Source organism: Apaloderma vittatum, unplaced genomic scaffold (assembly GCF_000703405.1).
Source record: "Apaloderma vittatum isolate BGI_N311 unplaced genomic scaffold, ASM70340v1 scaffold16972, whole genome shotgun sequence".
NCBI classification, from domain to species: Eukaryota; Metazoa; Chordata; class Aves; order Trogoniformes; family Trogonidae; genus Apaloderma; species Apaloderma vittatum.
The window spans coordinates 109282-118589 of record NW_009702086.1 but is presented as its reverse complement, the minus strand read 5'-3'; the positions used below and the strand labels follow the sequence as shown (position 1 = coordinate 118589).

The following is a 9308-nucleotide window of genomic DNA, read 5'->3' as shown; positions in this document are numbered from 1 at the left end:
AGAAAAATCCAGTTGCAGTGGCTGCTGTTGTGCTGTTCCTGTCTTCTCTGGCTCAGCTGGAAGGTAAATGAGCTAAATCCTTGGACAGCCTTAACAGATCCCTGTGTATTCCTCTCTGCCTCCTTTATACCTGTCCAAGTGCTGCTGTAAGGCTCGCTGCCCTGGAGTGGTGCAGCTACTGTCTCTGTTCTTTTTAGCTCCTTTCTTTCCCGGTGCCTCAGATGTAACTTATGTGCGAGCCTTTGTAAGGGCTGACCTGTCTGTGTCCTGTCTGCGATCTCCTGGCTGTCTTTGCTTGGCAGAGCTGCTCCTCGTTGCCTGTTTAAGTCAACTCCTCTCGCAGTACTCCCGGCTTTCACCTCTGCTGCCCTTTGCACAAGGGAGGCATCCTCTGAGCTGTCATATCCTTTTTGCTCGCTTCTCACATCTCTGCTTAAAAATCTCACCTCTTGTTGTGCCTTCGAACCTCCACAGCAAGTCATGTAACCCAAACTAATGGTGCTTTCTCAGGACTGACCAGATGTTCTTCTTTGTGTCTCTGTTCTAACTGCCTTTAGGAACAGAAGACCTAAGCTGGGTGACTTCATAGCAAACAGTTGTGTTAAAAAAGTCAGTTTTCCTGAATGTTTTCACTCAGCAGAAGTGACCTCAAACTCCTGGTTTTCCTTGGGCATTCTGGGGAAACCTTACTATGAAATACCCTTTCTCCCCTGATGCAAAACACTTTGAATTGGAAGGAGAAAGTGTTTCCAGCTAAGTTCTTTTGACTGTGGCTACCACAGTGGGGTGCTGGCTTATCAGACAGATAAATGCAATATGCCGTCATACAGTCTGTGTAAACTGCCCTTGTCTTGGAGTTTGGAATTCATCCAGAGTGGGATAGAAGTCCTGTCCTGGGATGCTGTTGACCTGTACTGTATGTGAAAGGTGTTGAAGCAGGGACTTAGTGATTTTGGTCAGTTGTAGAGGAAGGTACAGACCCAAATGGGATTCACGGCCATAACAGGAAAAAAACTACAGCCACCCCCTCTAAAAAAAAAACAACCCAAACCCCAAAACAGAAAAAACCCCAGCAGCTCACTCGACAGACTAGAGGGTCTTATTCTCCTTGAGATGCCATCTCTGTTCTCAAAATGAAGCTGTAGTTTTTGCCCACTGGATGCACAACGCTGGTGCACGTACAGTGCAGTGACATCCAAGTGGAGCTAACACAGCTCTAAGCCTTGCTAAATGCAAACTCACACGTCTCTGTAGCTGGATCACTGCTGTGTACAAGATCCTGAGCATGCCAGCTCTTGTTTCGAGGATATTCACCCTAAAATCTTCCTTCTCTTACCTGCTAGAATAAATGTTATAATAGATCACACAGCAGGGAGAGGAGCAGTAGTGGAAGCTGTGACATGTCAGACTCCTTTTGATATGCTTGGTTGTGCTTCCACAGGTATAAAATCAGGGGGAAAAAAATGTCAGAAGGACTTGAAATATTACATGTTTGTTGCGTTTGAACTGGTAAATAGGTTCTGAAGTTGAACTAATCAGAGTCTGTTAGTATTTTCCTCCTGGAAAAGGGCTCTGGTAAGCACCCTCGGATTGCTGGCAGAACGTGGTTTGAGGTGTCTAACTTGAGGCAACACAGATTTTAAAAACCTTTGCACTAAATTCTGCCTGGGTGGAAACTTTGACTAACAAAGCAGAAGAGGAGGGGCGAAAAGAGAGGAGGAAAACTGGAGAATGAGGTCTGACTTTGCAAAGCGGAGCGTGGCCTGGACGTGGCTGCCATGGAACTTCTTCAGCTCCGCTCCTGCCAATCACCCCTCCCTGACCTGCTGAGCTGAGCTGAGCCACCCGGCTCCTTCCCTTTCCCAAATGCTTCCAACCAGGTGATCCTTCTCTCTTGAAACCTTAATTGCTCATGCACTTCCCTGTCAGCTTTTTTTTTCTTTTTTCTTTTATGTTGAGCACTGGATAAGTTGATGTAAAAATGCATCCAGGTTCTTGCTGCAGGCATCTGCCAGGCTGGGGCCTGGGCTGGAACAAGGGAACATCTCTCAGAAGTTTCTGCTGCTTCTTCCTGCCCTGCCTGTGGTACCCACCACCGCAGGTCTCTGGAGGGGATGGGTGAGGGGTGTCCTCAGCGCTCTGCAGTTGGTGTGTAGGGCTGGGTGCTGTTTCTCCAGGGTCACAGGGGTGGGACGTGCTCATTATGGCTTTGCAGAGAGCAGAGGACTGGGTGTGGGCAATAGTTTTCAAACTGCCTGGTGATTTTTGGGGTAGTGTGTGTTAAAGACTATTCCTTTTTCAGAGGTAAAGTCCTATTATCTGATGAAAATTGGGCCTGTTTCAGGTTTCACAATGTGTTGACCCCACATCAGCCCTGTTTTTTAACAAAAACCCGGCTTGGGAAACGTCCCTTGAGACATTTGAAAAAGATTCTTGCTTGCAAAGCTACCTACTGATGTGCTCCTAACTAGTGTAATCACTTTTTTCAATGATGCCTCCAGTATAAAGGATTTTATTTTATTTTCCTAATACAAGATATTTGTATTTGTATTATTTTTTCTTTAATTAGACATTGTGATTAGAGTTTCTGGAGTCTTGAATAGAGTACATGTTCCCTCTTCCTTTAGCAAAGGTGTATGAATAAGAGAGAGGCAATTTCATAGAATCATAGAATCATAGACTATTCGGGGTTGGAAGGGACCTCTAGAGATCATCTAGTCCAACTCCCCTGCCAGAGCAGGATCCCCTAGGGCAGCCACACAGGAACATGTCCATGAAGGTTTTGAAAGTCTTCAGAGAAGGAGACTCCACACCCTCTGTGGGCACCCTCAAAGTAAAGAAGTTTCTCCTCATATTGAGGTGGAACTTCTGTCTTCTAACTTAAACCCATTATTTCTTGTTCTGTTACTGGGCACCACTGAGAAGAGATTGTCCCCTTCCTCTTGACCCTCACCCCTCAGATATTTCTATACATTAATAACGTCCCCTCTCATCTGTCTCCTTTCAAAGCTGAACAGCCCCAGTTCTCTCAGTCTCTCTTCACAGGAGAGATGTTCAAGTCCCTTGATCCCCCTCGTAGCTCTCCCTTGGACTGTCTCCAGTAGGTCCCTGTCTTTCTTGAACTGGGGAGCCCCAAACTGGACAGAGTAATCCAGATGTGGTCTCACCAGGGCAGAGCAGAGGGGGAGGAGAACCTCCCTAGCCCTGCTGGACACACTTTTCTTAATGCCCCCCAGGATCTCACCGGCCCTCTTGGCCACAAGAGCACGTTGCTGTCCCATGGACAACTCACTGCCCACTGGGACTCCAAGGTCTTTTTCCATGGGGCTGCTTTCCAGCAGGACGTCCCCTGATCTGTGCTGGTACCTGGTGTTATTCCTCCCCAGATGCAGGACTCTACACTTGTTCATATTGAACTCCACGAGGTTCCCCTTTGCCCAGCTCTCCAGCCTGTCTGGATCGCTCCCTGCCATGAAGAGCACCAGAGATCAGTGCTGAGGGTTGGGTTCATTTTATTTCAAGCCCTTACAGAGTTCACGTGGCTGTCATGGTAGTTGTCTTGTTCTTCTGGCAATTTTAAGTTTTGTGCTGGCCTTGAGACTATGAGTGTCTTTCTGGGACTGACTGTTATGGGGGGAGGTGTGGTGTGGTTTTTGGGTTTTGTTTGTTTGTTTGGGTTTTTTTTGTGGTTTTTAATTTGAGACATTGGAATAGGAGGAGGAAGAGGGCAGGCTTGCGATGAAGTGGCTACGTTCAGCTCTGGGCTTGACCTGTCTTCTTCCTTGAAAAGTACGTGTAGACTCCAGTCTGCGGCCATACTTGGAACCTCAGCTGATGAGATACCTTTGGGAGTGCACAGAACCAGTTATACCTCCTTTCTCTTCCATCTAAGTATTTCTTATGTCTCCTTTTGCATGCAGTCTCTTTGGGCCAGGGACCAGCTCTGCCTGGAATACTTGCAATGACAACTACAGTCAGGGTCTGCCCCTGTTGTAGTGAAGTGAAGCTTCACAGCTCTTTTCTGTCAACAAAGATTTGGCCTTGACATGTGCCCCCCTAAAACATATCAGCCAGGGTAGTTTCTAGAAAAAAAAAGAAGAGACAGTGAGTTCAAGTGGTGGTGGTATTGCCGGTTCCGTAGGTGTGCAAGCCGAGGGTCACGCTGCTCCGCCGTGATAGCAGCGCTGGGCTGTGCTGCTGGTGTTGCCCTCTGAGGTTCCTTCAGAACAGGCTCCTCGGGCACTAAGCCCTCGCAGTGTCCTCTCTCCCATGGTGGGTTTGAGAGCCCCAGGCTGTCATTCCGACTGATGCGTAAATTGTAGTGAGGCACTTCTGTGTTCCCACTCCCAAAGCTTCCTGAAAAACAGAATGTGAAGATGAGTTGTGCTTTGCCTGGGAGCGTATTGCCTGCTGCGATATGTTGGCTGGCAGAAAGAAAAGGATATTTGGGGTCAGGTTTTCAACCCAGCAAGGTGAGTTCTACAACTGCAAATGATTTCAGTGGGGCAGAGTGTTGTTATTTTTTTTCTTTTTTTTTTACATAAGAACAAAACCTAAATGACTAAAAATATCCTGGTGAGGAGCCCTGTTCTCTCTGGTAGCTGCTATTTGTGATACCTGTTCAAAAAGCATGTGATCCATCCCACTTTCCTAACCTGGCACCCTTTTACACACTCCTGATGCATGCTTTGTGTAGAGATAAGTGAAACAAAAGAATCCAGAAGCTAAAAGGCTTTTGAGCCAGGTCCCTGGAGCGGAGAAGGTCGGGACTGCTAGAGGAGATGGCTTTTAGAGGGCTTGCCAACACCAGTGCTTGTTGCTCTGGAATACTGGAAGGACACAGTACAAAATTTAGTTTCCCAAATGCTGGCCAAATCGGCAAGTAACTTTTCATGCTGGCTTTTGTTAAGATTATTTAAAGTGGTGGTAAATAGTGGGCCAGTACACACGTTAGTTGATTGATGAATGTGGTTAACATCATTCAGCAGCTGTATTTTCTAAGATCAGGTCTATGATGCTTTATAACTTTATTGGTACCTTGATCTCCATAAACCACCTGACAATTCAGTTCCTTCCCAAGGGTCTGAGCTGTGATGGTGCTGGGCTGTTTTTCCGACTCTCTCTGCTGGTAGATCTTGGAGCAGCTCTCAGGAATTAGTTGTCTATTTTTTTCCTATGCAGATAAACAGCATGTGCTCATATGCAAGCTCAACCCTCCCGATTCACACACAGACTCAAGGGCTCACGTAGACTGCTTTCAACAAATACCTCATTTAGGTAACGCGACTATCGGAGTGCCTGTGCCTAAGAGTAGTTTGAACCATTTACAACCCAGGGGATAGCTGGTCTCCTATGTGGAGAGAGGAGTGGTCAGTGCCTTGAACTGAGCAAAGCTCAGCTCAATCCTTGCTGCGCGGGTGAGTTCTCTGATGCTGGCTGCCACAGCGTGAAGTCTTTCCATCATCAGGTATCTGTGTCGGTGCAGCGGCACAACGACGTCTCTTCGAACCTTAATGATGAAAGGCAGAGTGAAGCACCGCTCTCCAGTAATAAGGGGAGCGCAGCACTTTGATGTTTTCCTTGAAGAAGTCAAATGGGAAGTTGCGTTGCCTCTTGGGATTTATTCGCTAAACATGCATATATTATCATGGGGTTGCAGAGAGGGGATGTCGGAGGCTGTTAGGATAGTCTAATGGCTTTGTGAGAATCGTGCTGGCAAGGAAAAGCATCTCTGGGAGATGGCTCTTCATGGAAGGGGAAGTCTTTGTGCTTTTTAATCAGACACGCACAAAAATGCCTAAGGACAGGATTCCCTTCCAGACCTGGTCCCAAAGGGGTCATCGAGAGGAACTTGACTCCCTCCACAGCCAACAAAAAGAGGGATAGTGTGAGCTGCCCCGTGCCACAGGGCTAGTGGAGGGAGCGACACAGCTTGATTGTGCTTTCCACAAGCAGCGTTGCAGGCTGTCTGGAGATGTTTGGATGGGCATAGCCAGATAGCAAAGAGAATGACTGGAAAACCTCACAACACTTCTTTCAAAAACTGATGATTCTCCCTATTTCTAACCAGAGCAGACTGAGTGTTGCCTGTAGGGCTGTCTGATGTGCAGGAAAATCCATCTCTGAGTTGTGTAAATCTTGCTCAGTATGTGTCCCTCCCTCGTCGATTAATTTACAGGCAAATACCTCTTTAGGATGAGCCGAGCTACATTTGTCAGACTTCAATAGCATATTTGCTTATTTAAGGGCAGCAGTTTCGCTCTTGGATTTTGCACTCAAAACCTGCAGTGTGACCATTACACACATCTGTTTCAATGCTACTGGCAGCGCAGCTGAAAAATCTCTCCCTTGCTGCCGTCGGGAGAACAGCTATAGCCTGCCTGTGGCCACATGTGAAAGAATTACACCCAGCAGCTCAGAGCACAGAGAGATGTTGGAGCAGACAGTAAAGCTTGAGAAGCTTGCAGGCTCTCCCAGACCAAGGAGGTCATCTTGAATTAGTTGTGGTGGCCACTGGGAACAGGACAAGACGTATAAAGGCTTAAACTGCAATCAGGCAGAGTTACGTGATCTCTTCAGGGCAGTGAATCTTGCGAGCAGATTGTGGAGTTGATACTGGAGGGTTTAAATAGCAGGTCAGGCACACATTCTCTTCCTGCAAGGCTGAGTAGATTCTTCACTGTGCTAGAGAAATGGATCGAGTGACCTCTGGAGGTGTCTTGTTAGCCCTGTCTTATGTGATTCAGAGCTTGAATTGCATGAAATTACGCTGCACGCATTCTCCTCAAGGCTCCTTACAGTCTTGGTCTGGTTCTGGGCAGCAGCAGGGATGGATTATGGGGCAGAAGAAGAATTGTGAAGGTGGTTTAGCTGCTGAGCCATTCAGCTCTATACCCTCTGAGCATTGGTGCCCATCACCAGATATGTCTTGGAGAGCTGGAAGAAAGCAGAGGCAAGGTCAAAAGTGTTTCATATCACTTTTATGGTGATTTGTAAGAGCTGAGATTGGGTCTTGAAGTCTGAAACTAATATTATCACTATTGAAAAAATTCACGTTAGGGAGGTTATCCTTATTTACTTCATAGTTTAGGCCAAACATCCAATCTCGGCGGTCCAGATTTAACTGCCGTATCGATTTGTTCAAACCATCTCACTAAATATTTCCCCAGGGGTGCATTTCAGCCTTCAGAGAAGCTGGCCTGGGTGAGTTGCAGTGTTCATGTTGCACCCTTTTGGTGCAAATCCAGTGTTGCTTGCATGTTCCAGATGGCATGATCTGCATCTGTGTACAGCCTCAGAGCCAGGCAATTTCCAAGCAGTGTTTTTAGTGGGTAGGTGACCAATGAAAAGTCCTAAATGTGGAAATAGCTAAACTTGTACTTTAATTTTCGATATTGGTTAAATACTCAAGGGAATTTTAATGTGATGTATGAATAATTAACACTCACTATCAGATTACTGCAGTTTTCTTGCTAAGACTAAGCACTGTGCAAAGAAAGTAAAATAAAAATCAGCCTTTAAAATTTCCTAAAGGGAAAAGGAAAGTTAAATAATTACCTAACCTCCTGAGATTCTGGTAAAGACAGAATCTTCCATTAAAATGACTGAGGAAAAGCCCGGCTTCCTCTAAGTCAATTTAAGATTTTAATTGCAGCAAAATTGAAGAATTTAGTTAAGATTCCCAGAGCAAATTGTGGTTACACTCATCTCCTTTCATGATTATACATTTTAAAGGCAGTGACCCAAAGTGCTGCGTGTATACTCAGAAAGTTCCACTTCAGAAGTAAAATTACAGTTTAAAGATAATTTTTTGTATAAAAGCTAGGAGTCATATCTAGCTTTCCTGGAGGTGTAACTGTGTTTTCCCATTCTGAGGTAGTTTTCTGAGCCTGCATCACTTTACTTCTGTTGTGCTACTGCATAGGAATAAAATATCTTGCAGGGAGAGAGCTGGAGCTGGTGCTGCAGCTTTATATCTCCATCTTTTGACGTTGTACAATTCAAGGTCTTGATGTTGCTTTCACCGAAAGCTTATCTGCCTCCTGTGATAGATTTCCTTTTATAGCAAAACAAAGAGCACTGGCTTAGATTAAATATGTCATCAGGAGATTGTACCGCTATGTATGCTGATTGTCATAAAGAAAATACTGAACAGGTTATACTTAGGCTCTCTAAAAGAAATGCACCTCCAGGCTGAATGCCAGCGTGAGAACTGTTGGCTTGAAAGGGAGCAGTTTTGGGAAGTGATAAACCCCTGGAAATAGGATGAAATTTCCAAATGCTCCAGAACTATAACAAATGGCTTATGGTAATAAAGAGTAGAGTTGGCAAGAATAATCTCTGTTTGAAAAGAGCTTCTAGAGGATGGAACAAAATAAAGTCACTTAATATCAGTGGCAAGTCTAGCCTCATTAGTGAACTAATGTTTTTTTCAGCTAGCGACTGGCTTGTCTCTGCACAGGGGGAAGAGTGGAGGAGCGATTTGTCTGTGTGAAGACAGGAGATGCACCCAAAGGTTGTTTTTTTTCCCTGCGGATTCAGATCTTCTTTCTGGGGTTCCCTGTTTTTACACTGGTGCTTAGACAGGGTGCCCCTGCTCCATGTGAGTGTCCAGGGGCTGGGAGACGTGTAGTGGGTTGGAGGGAAGGTGGAGAATGGATGGCCAGAGACAAGCAATAGAGCAGTAAAAGCAAGGAGACCGCAGCCAGGCTGAAGGCACTGAGGGGCTGAGAAGGCAATGAGTGTTGGTGGGAGCAGCAACGTGGTTGTCCCTGCCCTACACCTCTGTGTCTTCCTGCAGTGGCTTTGAGGACACAGCAACCTAATGGTGACCAGATGCAGCAGAGATCAAAGGCAGAAACCCACTGTAGGCTTGCCAGCCACCGATTCTTTGAAATGGATTTGGCAAGGCGATTCCTGCTTGTTCTGTGATGGGGTCACCTTGAAAAGTAGTTCCTCCTGCAGGGTTCATTACCTGCGCGGCCACGTGATTCATTTAGGTTCATTTGATGGTGACTAATATCTGCTAACATCCATCAGAGTCAAGCTGCTTAGCAGACAACAGCACAGCGAATAAATCTCTGTTCCTTCTGTCGCTGCCTTTCAACAAGCCGCTAATTCCATTTAATACATAATGGTAACACTTAATTGGTAATAAAAACTGAGAGGAAATGGGCAAAAATGGATACAAATGCATCTTGGCTCTAATTCAGCTGGTCCTTCGCTTACTCTGAATCTGAGGAGGAATATTAGAAAGGGACAATGTGTGAAAATCGTCATCGGGAGAGTGCCAGTGAAAACATATTGAA

General features: G+C 45.8%; 1 protein-coding gene across 1 annotated transcript in view; it reads left to right on the top strand.

The window, feature by feature from the left end:
* The window catches only part of SLC35F4 (solute carrier family 35, member F4), a 62564-nt gene that overhangs the window by 518 nt on the left and 52738 nt on the right, over positions 1 to 9308 (top strand). The window lies entirely within an intron of this gene.